Consider the following 15,559-nt stretch of genomic DNA (forward strand, 5'->3'; position numbering starts at 1 on the left):
CCCCCCCTCTCGGATTCTTTCACAAATTTCTATTTTCTCCGGAATTCGGACCATCCCTCTCCCCTCCCCTCCCGCGACAAATTACATCTTTCCACAGATTACGTCGGAGGTGCCGTTTAACGGTCACACTCAACGGGGGAAGATTTACGAGCGGCCGGAGCGAGCGGAACGGAGCGCGCCGTTCGAGAACGGCGATCATGAAACTAAAATTAGTCGGGTGGTACCGAAGGAAAGTGTTTGCGTTTCCATCGGGAGGGAAGGGGGACGCCAAGGTCCTCCTCCTCCTCCCGAGGAGCCGCCGTCTGTTGCTCGGCTTTCCTCCGCCGTGAGACTTGGGTCCTGCCTGGAAACGTCTGTCGAGAGTCGGTCGTAAATAAGGCGAGCGAAGGGGGGCCGCCACCGCCGTTTCCCTCCTGGGCTTCCTTCTTTTCAGAGGACAGAGCAGTGGCCCTAAATCATCGCCACGCCGGGGGGTGTGCTCGTCCCCTTCGATCAGCCAAGAAAAAATTAGCCCAACTCGCAGACCCCGCTCCGATTTCCACCGAAACTTCCTCTCCCTTCTCTCTCTCTCTCTCTCTCTTTCTCCTTTCCATTCCTCGACCCGCTTCTCCTCGCCACTATGCAATATCAATTTCACGCGTTAACCCCAGGTTCCCCACCAGGCAGGAGGCTGTAACACGAGGTCGAGAGCCGAGGAATTTTTTTTCTTCTCTTTTTCTTTTTTTTTTTCGTTACTCGTGGTCGCAGCACGGCCCTGAATGAAACGAGCGCGAGATCACGAGAGATCGCGAGAGAGCCGGGCGAAAGTCGCTCTCGTGATACGATAAATCCCTCGGTGTTCCGTGCGAATTGTAGAGACACGACCGCGACACGGACGTCGACCGATCGTTTGTCGCGGTTAAGATATATATATATATATATATATATATGTGCATACGACTTTTCGTGCGGGACAGGATACCGTATGCAAGTGCGCATGCGCGTGTGTGTGTACATCTAGCGGGACCAACTAGCGGAATAGGAGCGCTCGAAACGACACGAGCCGTGCTTTACGCTCCGTTCCGCGTATCATCGTTACATCACATTAGGAATGGATGTAATAAAGTGCAAACAGAAGTCTCACCGGAAACCGTGTCGCGCTTTACATAATACGCTTGGGCGCCATTTATTTCACGCGATGCGTAACGGATTATTAATTCGTTCGAGTCGTAACGATTCGCCGGTCAAATATGAGGATATTTCTAGATTCAACATTGTTCCGAATCGCGGCTGCACAATGACGATCCGATGATTCGTGTTAAAGATCGCGCGTACTTTTTATCCTCACCCTTCGTCTCTCCAAAAAACTTGGACTCTTTTCTTATTATTCCAAGTATCGTTAACCGTGGTTATCGGGCGAACGCGGCCGTAAACCTTTATCTGATATCATTAATTCCAAAACAAATTCCATAAAACAAGAATCCCGGCTCGCTCAAACAGCCAAGATCCGCCGAGATCCCCTTTTAATGCCTCTTTAATCTCTCTCTTTAAGAGAGGCTCGTCGAATTCCCTTTTCTAATCGTTCGCCTCGAGCCTCGTCGTGAGTTGCCAGATTGTCTGTTCGGTCGGGGGCCGAAGCGACTTGGTACGGCCCTGCGGAAGCGCGCGTGAGCGAAGGGAGGGGAGAAAGCTACTAGATTCATAGTAACCGAAGCCACGAAGGTGGCGTTTATTAGCGACCGACGGAAAGTTAGCTGACCGTCGAGATCGTCTCGATTGCGCGCCAGCTACGCGACCAGCAACAACACGGGTACCGTTGCTGCTATATACGTATCGCTCGTCGAGCTCTCCGAGCTGCAACGATGTACAACCGCCACCGTTACTGCTGGCAACAGTCGCTAAACTCGAAACGGCTCCAAATGCCTCGTTCCTTCCTCGTCCTCTTCCCTCCTGTCTCACTCGCGCTCGACTCGATGTTACGTCCCGTTCCTTTCCCCCCTCCTCTCTCGTTATATCTCGGCGCACAGAGTGTCTTTGGTCGAGGATATGAGTATCCTTTTTTCGGAGAGGAAGGGAAAATTTGTTCGGAAAAAGAATCGCGAAAATAATCCGAATCGAATCGTTTCGTATCTTCCGTTTGTATCGCTCGATATTTTCTCCTGAGAGATTAAAATGTACAAATACGTGTATATATATATATATGGGACGAGCTTTTCTTCCCCTCGTATTCTGTTTCTCTCTGTTGCGCACGTATCCACTTATTCGGCGTGATACACGCGTACATAACGCCAGGTATACGTAGGTTTGCGGGATCGGGATGGGACCCGGGATTAGCGTTAAGTCAGCGTTAAGTACGGCCACTGGGCCGAGATTATCGTATCTGGCCGCTATTAGCGCCGATATTGAAATCGTCTCTCGGGAAGCTGGCTCGGCAACACGCTCTGCGTCGCTCGGATTGGTTTGGATCCCGATGGTATACAAAGGGGAGGAAGAGGAGGAGGAGGAGGAGGAGGGTTTCTGCTAATCGAAGAAGCCTAGGGAAAATGGCCGGATTATGAAGAGATTGTTGGGGATCGGTGATATGTTTAAACGCTACCGTTAAATAATTGTAATCTTCCTTGGAAAGGTAGGGGGTTGGGACGCGTTGTTGGTGCGTGGATTTTGGGTGAAATTTGGGAGGGTTTGTTGTTGGGGCGATTGAACGATTGAATGGGCGGTTTGCTTTTGAAGGTGATCTAATTTCGAGAGCGATCGAATGGAAGTGAAAGCTCGTTGGGAGGACGGGTGTGTTGCTTGAATTTTTGAATGCGTTAATTTCTCTCTCTCTCTCTCTCTTTTTGTTTCTCGAGTCGTTCGAGGTAAAAGAAAAGAATCATTTCGCTTCGTTTATGGACATTTTAAAGAATGTGAAAATATTTTGACACGCGTATCGAACGTGCCTGTGATAAATTATGCGACCGTTCGTCGAATCAAATTGGTTGAAATAAAAATATATTCGAAGAGGAGAGAAAATGTGACGTGTTGCGTCGTCAACGATGTAATTGCTTAAATTCTCATTGGTTAATTAAATTTTCACTGACTAAAGAATAAGTGGGTAATAAATTATGTTTAATTATAAATACGTAATGCATTTGATACGCTATTGTAAAAGTATTTTAAGATTAATTTTAAGGAACGTATTTCAAAGTTCACGTCTCTATTTCAGTCTTGTCTAACAACTTGTCAGTTCATTATTCATATATATATATATATAATATATATGAAAATATATATATATATATAAGCTCAAACATTCGATTCTCACGAAGTGAAACTAAAAAATGCAAACTCCTTCAATGAAAATTTCAATATATCGAGAAGAATGCCTCTCACAATTAGCTTCAACAGTCGATTCGTTTCGCCTATTCCGTTTTTAGGACATGGAAATATTAGCGAGTATGATGTAAGCGTATGTAAAAATATTTCTTAAAAATTGAACGAGGCAATATACGATAATAACCATGAAACTCGTAGGAACGAGAATTATTTGAATAGAAAAGTCATACGGAGAAATGCGTATCGAATACGATTACTCGGTACGAAACTTTTACTTATCTAAGTACCACTTACCGACCAAGAAACCTGTTCAGAAAATAATATATATTGATCGATTAACATTAAATTTTATACGTATAAAGGTTAGTGTCTTCCAATTGAAAATTTTATAAACAGTTGTCAAATAATTATTGAAAGAATATTTAATGGTTCGATGATTGTTAAAAGTAACACGCGAAATATCATTTATGAAATATTTCTTTTAAAAATTATTAATTTTCCACGCGTTGTCGTTTTTCTCTTCTTCTTTTTCTCTTTCATTTTTGTTTTAAATCTAACTACGCGTAGATGCGATAATAACCATTACGCGTTTCGCACTAAGCAAAAAATAAGGGAGAAGAGAAGGAATACAATTTTTTCGTTTTCAAGAAAATCGAGTTTGAAATTTGCTCGGGAAACTCGCGCACTCGACCAATTCTCGATCAAACGCGTTTCAAAGTGGCTGCAAAGGTCTTTCCTTTCAAATTCGATTTTTTTCGAAAACGAAGCCTCGAATGAAAAAATTTTATTCTACATTTTTTACTTATTTTTGTTTGTAGAATAATCTTCTATCCGTGTTTATTCAATTGGAAGCTAGCCAAGTGCTAGATGGATATTCAAATTCGATTTTCTTAAAAGGGGGCGACTGAAAAAAAAAATTCCCTTTTCCCTTTATTTTCCCCTCCAAGTAATACCAATTGTAATATCCCTTTCGTTCGATCAACGAAGAAACAGAAATTACGGCAAAAAAGAAAAAAATCTCGCCATTCCATCTCCTCTAAAACTTTCTTCCGAGAAGAAAAGAACCAACGATGAGAATCGAAAAGGATGATCGATGCAAGAAGAAAATCGCAAAAAAGATTAGAGGAGAAGTATAGAAAGAAAAGGAAAAAAGGAGGCGGTGTAAAATGAATCTTAACGAAACGAAGCGAAAGGGGGGAGACGGAGAAGGATGGTTAACCGGCATAGAAAGGCCAAGATCGGGTTCACGTCCGATTTATGAATCCGACAGTCATCGCACGAGATCGTCCCGTGCAACGCGGCTCTTTGAAACGACGGCGGGATCGGCTAATATAATGACGTCGTTCCGCGTGTCAAGTGCGGAGGAATGGCGCTCCCTCGCGCTCTCTCCTACACCCATACTCGCGCGCCAGGAATCTAATAGTGGTGGTGGTGGTAGTGGTGGTGGTAGTAGATCGGCCTGTACGCGTCGCTCGGACCTCTCACCGTGTAATGATCCTCGTACGATCGTGGGTATTAACACGATGAACTCGGTGTAGTTAATCACCGAAACGCGTCGGATCTTATCCGAGTCGTTGGAGGCTTGGCTGGCTGGTTGGTTCGATCGAGCCGTGCCGGCTCGGTGGAAAAGAGTGTTTTACACGCCGATAAAAGGAGCAAAGGGAGGAGTAATAATAAGGAGGGGGGGAGGAGGAATTCAAGGTGGCTCGAAAATTGACGCGCGCTCGATTAATTCCGCGACGCTTACGAGTTTAATCGGCCGGCCATCAGACTTCTCGTTTCGAGGACGCTGTTTTATAGGACGGGGAGGGAAGAGGGGAAGAGGGGAGAGAGGCAGGTTTGCGAAGGAAGGCAAAGATCGAAATTGCTCGTCGCGTTGTCGTTCATCGACCTGCTGCTCGTCGCCGTTCGCTGACTGATTTCTCGATGTTTAAAAAAGTATTAAAGAAAAAGAGGAAAAAGAGGAAGGGAGGGGAAGAAATGGTTCGAACGAGGCACCGGCGGCAGCCGGTTTCAATGCACGCGCTTCGATATAACTCGATTCTCGCCTCGTTCCGGATCTTCGGATCGGCTCGCTCCTCAAAACGCTCAATTATCTCTCTCGGCGGGGAATGGGGATGGCGCGAGACGAGGCGATTAACGATCGGTTGGCGTTTCAGCAATTAACACGAGCCGATAGTCGTGGTGGAGCGAACACCACGGACAAAGTGCACGGTGTATACGCGCAGTTCGCATCCTATGGCGTTCTGAATTATTCTTTATTCGCGTAACCAATCGAAGATTAAACAAAATTACACGTACGAATATCTACAAATTCGTATATATATATATATGCATAATCGCATTTTTCGATATCGATTAGATATGCGCTCGGCCAAATACATGGAGAGGAACGTTTACACGCCGTGACAGGAGAAAGGAAGAAAGAGCGAAGAAACGAGCTTAATTAAACGCTAGATTTTTCTACCTCCTCTCTGCCCGTCGGCCCGAGTTCTAATCGCCCGATGCGCCCCTCTAATCAGCGGATCGTGTCTCTTCCCTTCCCCTCCCCCGCCCTCTCCACCCAGATGTTTCCCAACCAAGCAAACAAACGCCGCTCCGCCTTCGTTTCGTTTCACGGGGAATTCCCCGTGTATACAGGCGCGGCGACGCGTCTATCCTTCCCTCCACGATCCTCTCCCACGGGGAGAGGAGCCGTGGAACGAAACAATCTGTGAACAAGCTACTACACGTAGCTTCTCGATGTATCTCGACGATTAGATTCAGGCGAATCCAGGTAGTAGCGGGTTTCAGTTTGTACCGGATAAAGGCGACGCGGCAAACTCACGACTGGACTCGTGGAAACCAACGGGAAAGCCTTAATTAAGAGTCTCTCGCTATTCTTTCTCTCCTTTCTGTATTTTTCTTTTATATATATATATATAGAGTCTTCTCGCTCGATTTTTGCCCCGATTTCCCCCGTTTACCGTGTTTACTCTCGCCAGCTGTTTCCTTACAATCTCGTGTCTCTCGATCCTCCTCCCCCGCCCCTTTTTGCGCCAGATAGTTTCAATTGATTCGGTGTCTCGCGTTTGCAGATGTTGCGAGCTGTTTGCGGCAGATTTGATGGACTCGAGGATCGATCGATGGAGAGAGGGAGGGAGAGAGGGAAGTTTGCTCGGTCGTTTTGATTGTTCGGCGAGTTGTTTCATTTAGATGATGAGACGTGCGGTTTATCTTTCTGACAGGGGAGTTTCGACGCATGATGCGATTAGTTTCTAATATAGTTTGAAAGTAACGCAAAGGGAGGAAATTTGAATAAAAATTTTATAATATCTTCGTGTTCGAATATTTTCTCGGAAGACGAAAACAAAATTATTTTCACTCGAGCATTTTATAAATGTTTTTTAAAATTGAAAAAAAAAAGAACGTTCCCCTTGCGCAAAGGATTACACCTTTTCGTCTCGTCGAAATACGAATTCCAATATCGACTCGATCGCCCCTTCTAACCCCTCTCTCGCTTTCTTTCTCTTTCCAACTCCGCTATAAGGGTATAATGGACACACACCGCACGAAGAGTAATTGCTCGAGAATAAATTTTCACCGCCGCACAAACGTATATAATACTCCCCTCACGAGAATTTATAGATTTTTACACTGTTGAGAAGTGTCTTCCCGGATTTTCGTGGTTTTCGTTTCCACCGCAATTTCGTCTTCCCCCCCAACCAACAACGGAGAAAAACGTAAGAGAAAAATCTGGGAACGGCGAAACAAGAATTCTCTCGTATTTCGGATTCCAGGGAGGAGATATCTAAAAAGCTAATATAAGTCGCGGTGGATAAACGCTATCTCGTCGTCACGGTCGAAGGGAACGGGGAGAGGGGAGGGGGGAAAAAACGGAAAGAGAAAAAAGAGCGAAGGAGAAATCTTTTTTTCGTGTCCAAGGGGACACCGGCGACAAAAAGAGAAAAGAAAGACGAAAAGTCGAGTTGGTGAGCAGGCAGGGGGGGACAGGAGTAGAGACAGGAAGGTAAAAAGAAAACGAGAATAGCGAAGGTGGGGAGAAGACGGGGGGAAAGGGGGTCGGTCGCCGTCGTCGAGACCACTTCGACCGCTCCTTTTGTCCCCGAAGGCGCGAGATATCTCTCTTTATCCGGATTAAGAGGCGAAAGGGGTCAAGACTCGGGGATTAATAATTTGTCCGGGGCCGAGAGGGGCGGGTCGCGCGATCGCTTGGACGTATCTGAGAGGAGGACGGCTCGTGTCATTCTGTCACGTCCCCTCCCCCCCATCCACGTACCCTTTTCTCGAGGCGAGCCAATCGGTTGCTTACCCGTCCCGGCATTTTGTCAACGCCGAAAATCGCGACCGAGAATCGGTTGCAAGAAAAGAGGAGAGAGAGAAACGAGCGTGTTGTAGAAGCGGTGGAAGTTGAGAAGAGGAGTGGAGTGGGGGCCGCAAGGGGCAGAAATACGACGAGGCGGAGCAGCAGATAAACGACGTATCGAGCACGCCTGTTGAGAGAGCGTTTTCGCTCGATAAACAGAATAATTTGATGTCGTCGTGGTCGTGGTCGGCACGATTGATAAAACCGGACCGCGTCGATGGAAACGCGGGCCGGAGAGGAGCCTCCGGACCAGTGTTCGCCTCGAGATAATACGCGCTTGTTGCCGCGATACCCGCTCGCTGATAATTTATAAGCACGAGCGCACGCGCACACGCCATCCGCGGGGGAGAGAGAGAGAGTTGTTTAGGCGGTTATTGTGCGGAGCTTTGTCCGAGCAGGGAAAAACGAGGAGAAATTTTGAAATAGACATCGGATCTCGCCAACAATTTCGAGTCGAGCATTTTGATGCTTTGAAATTTTTCCTTGTTGCGCGTTATCCGCGTAAGGGATCGCGTAAAAGTAAGGATGAATTATAGAAATAAATAAAATAACAAAATTTTAAATCGTTGAAATAGAATCGTGATCCGTCGTGGCGAAGCGAATTCGCGAATGCGGGAGTGTAAATAATTATATTTAACAAGTAACGTGAAGAATGAGAACGGAAGAGGAAATTTATTGGCTACCATTAGAGGATGAGTCATTGCTTCGCCAGTTCTTGATAAACGCTTTGGTCAATGATATTCATAGTATCTTGGTTAAACAGTATATTCGACTTTTGTAATTTTGAATCGAGTCCAAGTACTCGAGAATAACTCTTGTCAAATTATCTGCTGTGCGATTAATGCGATTATAGTGCGTTGTAATATTTCTAATGTTTTTCAATATTAAAATTTACTGTAAAAACAGGTTGAAATATTAGAATCGTACGTCGATAATTGCAATTTCCTCCGATAAATTGTTACTTGTTATTTAGTTCTTAGTTGCCTCGGTTCGTTTAAATTCACACGAAAATATCTTATAAACGTGTTCCTTTTCTATCGGTGCTAAGAGCTCGATTTGCCCGATTGCGAACTACTGAATTATATCTACTGATTTAAAATGACATATCAAACAATGAAGTGAAATTTTGTAACACACGGCGTAAATAAATTTCAGACTATTAATAATTCAAAACCATGATTGTATTATAATTTATTTCCAGACGAGTTTAATATAAATAATATAATATAACCGGTCCAGTAAAATTTCTCTAAAATTATATATTAAAGAAACATAATGCAAATATCGTTGAATTTAAATATTTCACCATACAATTTGATTAACCCATTAATATCAATCTCTTTTTTTTTTTCGCCGAAAAATTTTTTAAAACACACACAGTACGAATGTTTTTATTTTTCGATGGATTTAATCCAGATATGGATTTATATTAAAATACCAAATATATATTTTTCCTCCGTTTTAAACAAAAATAATTCTCACGTAAAAATTATAATCAATATTTCTTTTTACGCTCGATTGAAAATCGAAACTGAAAACGAAATGGATCAAGTGCGAAAAAAAAAACGCAGCTTGATCCCGCGAAATCTATTCGATCCGAATTTGTTGTACCGTACAGATCGAACGAACATCGTGACGAGGAACACGCGTTTTGCAAGAAGCGTAGTAGATGTAGTACTTTTAACGCGGTGGCTCCGATCCAAGAGCGCCAAGCATATTTGCAATTTGTCACATTCAAGGGTTCCGATGAGAATGGGAATAACAGAGTGTGCGCGGAACAAGATTCGAGGAGATTCGTGAGTTTAAATAAATTCGACGATTTCACATACGTTGCTCAAGATCGTTTTCTCTTTCGCTGTTTCAGTTTCTCGTAGTCATCGATGACGCGTTTAGAAGAGTCATAAGGAAGAGCTAGACAACTTGTAACAATACCAGTCTCCAAAATAATGTGCTCGAAGACGCAAACACGTCAATTAAGTTGATTTCACAGTTACGAAACGAGACATGGGAAAAAGGTTTGCATTTAAATTGCTATTACAAACAATTTTTTTTTCCAGACAGGCTGTAATGAATGAATGGGTTATTAAATTTGTTACCTTTCGTTCTTTACTAGAGGTTGTAAAATAAAATAAAAAAAATAAAAAAAAAATCGTACGATTTTTATTTAAAAAAATAAAATAGCAATAATAAAGATAATTGGAGATTGGAATAAATAAATTCGTTTTATTTTATTTCATAGGTATCGATTTACAAAAATTGCGCAGTTTTCATTAAAAAAATAAAATAAACAATAAAAATAATTAGAAATTAAAACAAATAAACTTTTCTTTTATTTCATATCGGTTTACAAGAAAAAAAAAACGTGTACGATTTTCATTTAAAAATAATTATTCGAAATTAAAAAATAAATATGCTAATTTTGAAATAAGCAGTATTATGATTTTTCGTAAAAATTTTATTCGCATTTACGCATCGGACGTATGACCGGTGGTGGATTAAAAACAATTTGCCAAAAGGATCTACAAAGACCCGTATCTATACCATAAATCTCCTCTATTATATATTTAATCGTTTCCTTTCAAATTTCCTGTGCTCTTCTAATCTTTTAAATCCGAATTTAGGACGAGGAACAAACATTTTAACGATAAGCTTCGCTGTTGCCACCGCTGCTACTACTTAGGTCGTCCTTCGCTTCGGAAACTTTTAAGAAGCTGAAGAAGAATATTCGCAAATGGAGTACTCAAGTTCCAGTTTGCGGTCAGTACGCTCATATTATACAGCCGTGATCTTTGTAGATTACAAACGAAAGTCTTTTCTCTTAGCGGCGTTCCGGCGATGTTAAACTTTTGTGGGCCAGCAGCCGTCCATTACGGTGATAACATTGCAGCCATCAACCTTACCACTGCTTACCACTCCCCATCTCTCGAAGAAGAAGAAGAAACTGCTTTTAATCTTCAAAGAGGATTCTTTTAACCCTTTGTACATAAGTAGATTTCTCCTTCCTTATGAAACGAAACTTGTCATAATTTCTTGGTGTTTCTCAAACTTAAATAAATACGAATCTTTATTTATATCGTTCGATGGGAACGAAGCATATGACAACTTGGCTTAATAATGATAATTCGGCATACGAATGAAGAATTGTTGAAAGTACAACAGGTAAGTGAAATTTCAACAGGAAAAACTTACCTATCCCCTTTTCAATTTTCAAGAAACTATTCACCGCTCGTAACCCTAATTTGAACCTCATTTCTAAATCCTTATACCTCGTACTCGAATAACTCGTATATAATAGTCAGTAAATAATTTAAATTTTAAGTACGAATAAATAACTCGAATAACTCAGGTAGTGCAGAAACTTTCAACTGAAAAGGAAGAAAGACGGAGAAGAAAACCTGGCTAATCGGCAATACGATCGGGCCGATCGTAAAGCGAAAGGAAAGGCTTTCGCCCTGAAACGTAGTCACCTGTAATCTGCCTGTAAACGGTTTAAAGTACGCTAATTCTCCTCTACCTCGGGAAAACATCTCCCCAGACCAAGCCTCTTAGGAAACGCTCGTTAGGCTTGCCTTGTAAGCGGCCGGTATACCTGCGTGCCGCGTTTCACCTCCTCGTTGATTCGATCTCTCCAGATCCCGGCGAGAACACGTGAGAATCGAAAGTCGCAGAAACGGACCGCGACCGTTTGAAAACGGATGATGCAACGTTGCTCTCCGCGCAAGCGCAGTGGCGGTGGTGGGGGCGGTTCGACACGCGTCTAATACCGATTATACCGCGTTTAACACGAGCGTCTTCCGTTTCGACCACGCAACGAATAGAAACGCGGCGGTTTCAAGCGCATGGTCGTCGTTAAGAGAACGAACGTGTTTCTCGGACGAATCGCCCGCTCGCGTGTATTTAATCGGATCGTCGGTGAACGCCCGATCCAGACCGGACGCTCCGTATCAATCGGCCTCGCGTGAATGCTACTACTACTGCTATTACCACTGCTACCGTCACTGCAGGTAATGATATCGTAGGGCGGGGACGAAGGATTTCGCGTTTGTGTATCTATAGGTATGTATAATGTACCAGAGGGGTGATATTAGGAGGGAGGAAGGGAGGGAAAGGGCTCGTTATGGTCGGTTTTGGGGCAGGATATGGTTTGAGAGTAGTGTATTTAAGAGCCGTCGTACGTGTTTAATATACGGGAAGCGTGGATGTTACGTTATCATCAAGATCGACGTGTAGTTGTAACCTTGATAATTTGCAGAGAGATCTTCTCTTCATATTTTGAATGGTAAATAAATCTTACGCGTGTGCATTATGTGTTATCTTGTTTCTTTTTTTTTTTTTTTTTTTGAAAATAACTTTACTCGTGGAAGGGAAAATTTGTTCGAAATGATTCGAAGATAAGAAAATGAATGTAAGATAATGGAAATATCTTGTAGTTAATCGGATTTATCGAACGTGCAAGAAGAAATGTGTTTATCGAACATTTATTTGCATTATCATTAGCAAAACTTAGCAACAACAATGTAATAAAATAAACAAAAATGTAATAAAGAATTGTTAATTTTTGTTAGCATGACGAGAAAAGTGCTCGTTAAATAATGACTAATAGGTTAAAGAATTTAATCTTAATGTTCAAACAGGTACGTGATTTGACATTATATCGTGTGTTTCCCAAAGATATCCACAATATAACAAAACAATCGTTTGTTGGAACAACATGGAGTAGCCAAATATCATGTTCCGAAATATACGTTAACGAAAAAAAAAAAGACATGTGTTTCAATTAACGGTAACCTCAATAAACTGTGAATAAATTTTTTTCACCAGTTTTACATTTTCAGAACGCAACTGTACTAATGGATACTACATTCGTCATTCGAGAATATGGTTGTTAACACAAAGAGTAATCGTATAAGACCGATAAAATTACAATTCACCATTGTTGGATCAATTATAAACATGCATTACTATAGAATATGAATGTCGATTATTATAAATGCTTGTTTTACAAGAAATCTATCGATCGAAAAAATAATCCCGTTTAATCTTAGATTTAAAAAAAAAAAAAAAAAAAAAAAAAGGAAAAAATGAATAAATTAAAAATCGAAAAATTTAAATTAGAAATAAAATATTAACGAAGTGTTTCGAAAAATAAAAGGCAACTCCGGATGGAGTGGTCAACGAATAATTTTACACTCGCTACAAACAGCCGCGCTATGCCAGAGAATCGGAACTAATCTGTGCACGGTTTTATCATCGTGGCGTGGAACGCTCTCTAAAAACCTAGTCGAAAAACCACACGTTATATGGTAATACCGGTGAATACTCGGGGAATTTTGTACCCAGCTCTCTTACTATCCCCCCCCCCCCTCTCCCTCCCTTCCTCTTTCTCCGTACTTTCTCACCTGCCTACACGGCAGAGTACACGGCGGTACCCTTAGCAGGGACCATTGTGTATACGCATCGTGTATTCACAGCTCCGCGAGACAAAAGAGACTACCTCCTTGCGTGGTTCGGGAACGACTGGCCCGGGTGAGAGATGAGACTACGTATATAGTAGTCAAGCGTGGATTCGTAACTCGCGATTTGATTGGTCGGTGGAGCACGCCGATTGGTCCGTTCTTGCGCCCTTTCGACACCAACTCCACGCGGACTGAATCGTCTCTCCTCGTCCTACTTATCACGAACAGATTGCCGTTTCCGTTCCGCTTATACCGCAACCTTATTCCTTCCTTGTTTCTCTATCGTTGAGATATTTGAACGTCATCGTCGCACTCGTGACAGATACGATAGCAACCACGGCCGGCTGTTCTCGAGTCTCTCATTCTCCTTCTCGCAGTCTTTCCTTGCCTCTCGGCTCTTCAATCCTTCTTTCTCTTTCATCCTTCTCACCCTTTTCTCTCCCATCCCGTCTCCCTTCATCGCTCGCGCTCGCTGATTTCTCTCTCCGTCCCACGAAAACAGTCTCTCAGCAGCAAAGCAGCGAGATCCCCCGGACGAGATATGAATTCACGTTCCTCCTTTTATATTCCACGCTCGCCTGCCCTCCATTTTGCTTGCTCGAGTCCCTTGTCTGCCTCGCCGATCTGCGACTACCGTATGTGTCGGCTGCACGGCTATCTCACAGGCTTCTCTTCCATCTTTCTCCTTTTTTTCCCTCCCCCCTCTTTCTCACTCTCCTTCGATCTTCTCTCGCTATATACGCGAATGATCGTGTTGTTCCGACGTCGTCGTACTCGTCTTCGTCGTCGTCGTCGTCGTCTCCGTTGTCTTCGCCGCCGCTGCTATCGTCGTCGTCGTCGTCGTCGTCATCGTCGTCAAGTTCTCTTCGGTCGCCGACGTGCTGCTTTGTGCAATACACGCGTATATATCTACTACGAATATATATATATATATATACACACGTTTGAACCAGCGCAATGTGTGCGCATTGTACATGATATTCGAAGCTACGCATAGGACGTGGTCAATGGAGAAGATACAGAGTGGAACTGAATTGTTTGCTCCATATGTGACGTAAGCAAGAGAGAGATAGTAAAATATGAAGAAAAAGAAATAGCAAATAAAAAACGTCAGCAAAAGGAGGAGGGAAAAGGAGGAGAAACGAAGCGTTAAATATTAAAAACAATCCATCAATTAGCGTTAATGCCTGTGCATTAAGCGAGCTGCTCTCTTCTCATTCTCTACGGAGACACGTGTTCGCGTGTAAACGTGTGATACTACTGTCTTCGCCGCGTGTCTACACAGATAGATATGTATATGTACATATACATACAGCGACGCTACTGGTAGGTATTCATTTCGGTTCGTTAGGCGCGGCCCGCTGTCGTATAGGCGTTACGCAGTGTACATACGTCGTGTGCAAGGTATACATATGTAAAGTGTACACACGTGCGGTTACACTACGCCTCGCTCTTCGTCTGTGTGTATACACATATTCAATCGTGTGTATATGTACACTTATATATATATATGTATATATATATGTATGTATATATATATATATATATATATATATCTCATGAGCATATATAAGCACACGTGCGAATTCACACAGAGATCTGGCCATCGGTTGCCGATGATTCGCATCGTAGAAGCATTTCCTCTCGTTGGGTAGCCACCTCGTAAACGACCGGCCGATCATTCGAACGGAAATAGTGAATCGAGCCCGTAAGCCTGAATCAAGTTCCCACTTGTTTTCCTTTCTTGGATGAATCCGCACTTCTTTTTGGACTGTATATCTAAATGAATCGAAGGGAAACGGAAATCTTGCATAGTTGGCATATGGTTACCATGCATCCATGTTCATTGCTGTACGTATTCTTAACACGTTTGAACATATGCGTGAATTATTGCATATTTATTTTTTATTTTCTATTTTTTTTTATTACATAAATTTTGAAAATATTTTCATGATCCTCTCTAATAAGTCTGTTTTGAATCAAAATTTGGGTTGATATTTTAGTTTTAAATATCTACTGTAAATATGTATATAGTCTACAATTTGGAACTTGTAAATTATAATCAATGTTATTTATTAGTATATAAATTATTATGCAAGGAGATTGATATATTGTATAAGAGGATTCATTTCATCTAGAAAAACAAGTTGAATTTAAATTACCTACTCATCCAACTTCACCTAAATCATATCATTATAAATGCGGAAGATCTTGGTATTTGGTCTGTCATCGTGTTCGTTCAAAAAGGGATTAATTTTTGATTGCGAGATAAAGTTAGTCAAATTTTATTTCGAATAATGAATAAAGTTTTAAAATTCATTTGTATGTAATGAATCATGAATTTTATTCAGGAAATTATTCATGAATAAATTTGTAACATTATCGAAAGAAATTCATGATAAATATAAGCATTAGAAATAAAACCATTTTGTATTTATGGATA

At 42.2% G+C, this 15,559-nt stretch overlaps 1 long non-coding RNA gene across 5 annotated transcripts in view; it reads left to right on the top strand.

The window, feature by feature from the left end:
• Positions 1–12,396, top strand: part of LOC108003186 (uncharacterized) — an 84,892-nt gene extending 72,496 nt beyond the window's left edge. For 2 of the 5 annotated variants that reach the window (XR_009830111.1, XR_009830110.1), the window contains exons 5-6: positions 9,525–9,675; positions 10,282–10,731. This is a non-coding gene — a long non-coding RNA (uncharacterized LOC108003186). Of the gene's footprint in view, positions 1–9,524; positions 9,676–10,281; positions 10,820–11,006 lie in introns of those variants that run through there. The other 3 variants (XR_009830106.1, XR_009830108.1, XR_009830107.1) reach the window with 3 other exon arrangements.
• Positions 12,397–15,559: the final 3,163 nt, after the last annotated feature.

The sequence above is a fragment of the Apis cerana genome, linkage group LG6 (genome assembly GCF_029169275.1).
Source record: "Apis cerana isolate GH-2021 linkage group LG6, AcerK_1.0, whole genome shotgun sequence".
Taxonomy (NCBI): domain Eukaryota; kingdom Metazoa; phylum Arthropoda; class Insecta; order Hymenoptera; family Apidae; genus Apis; species Apis cerana.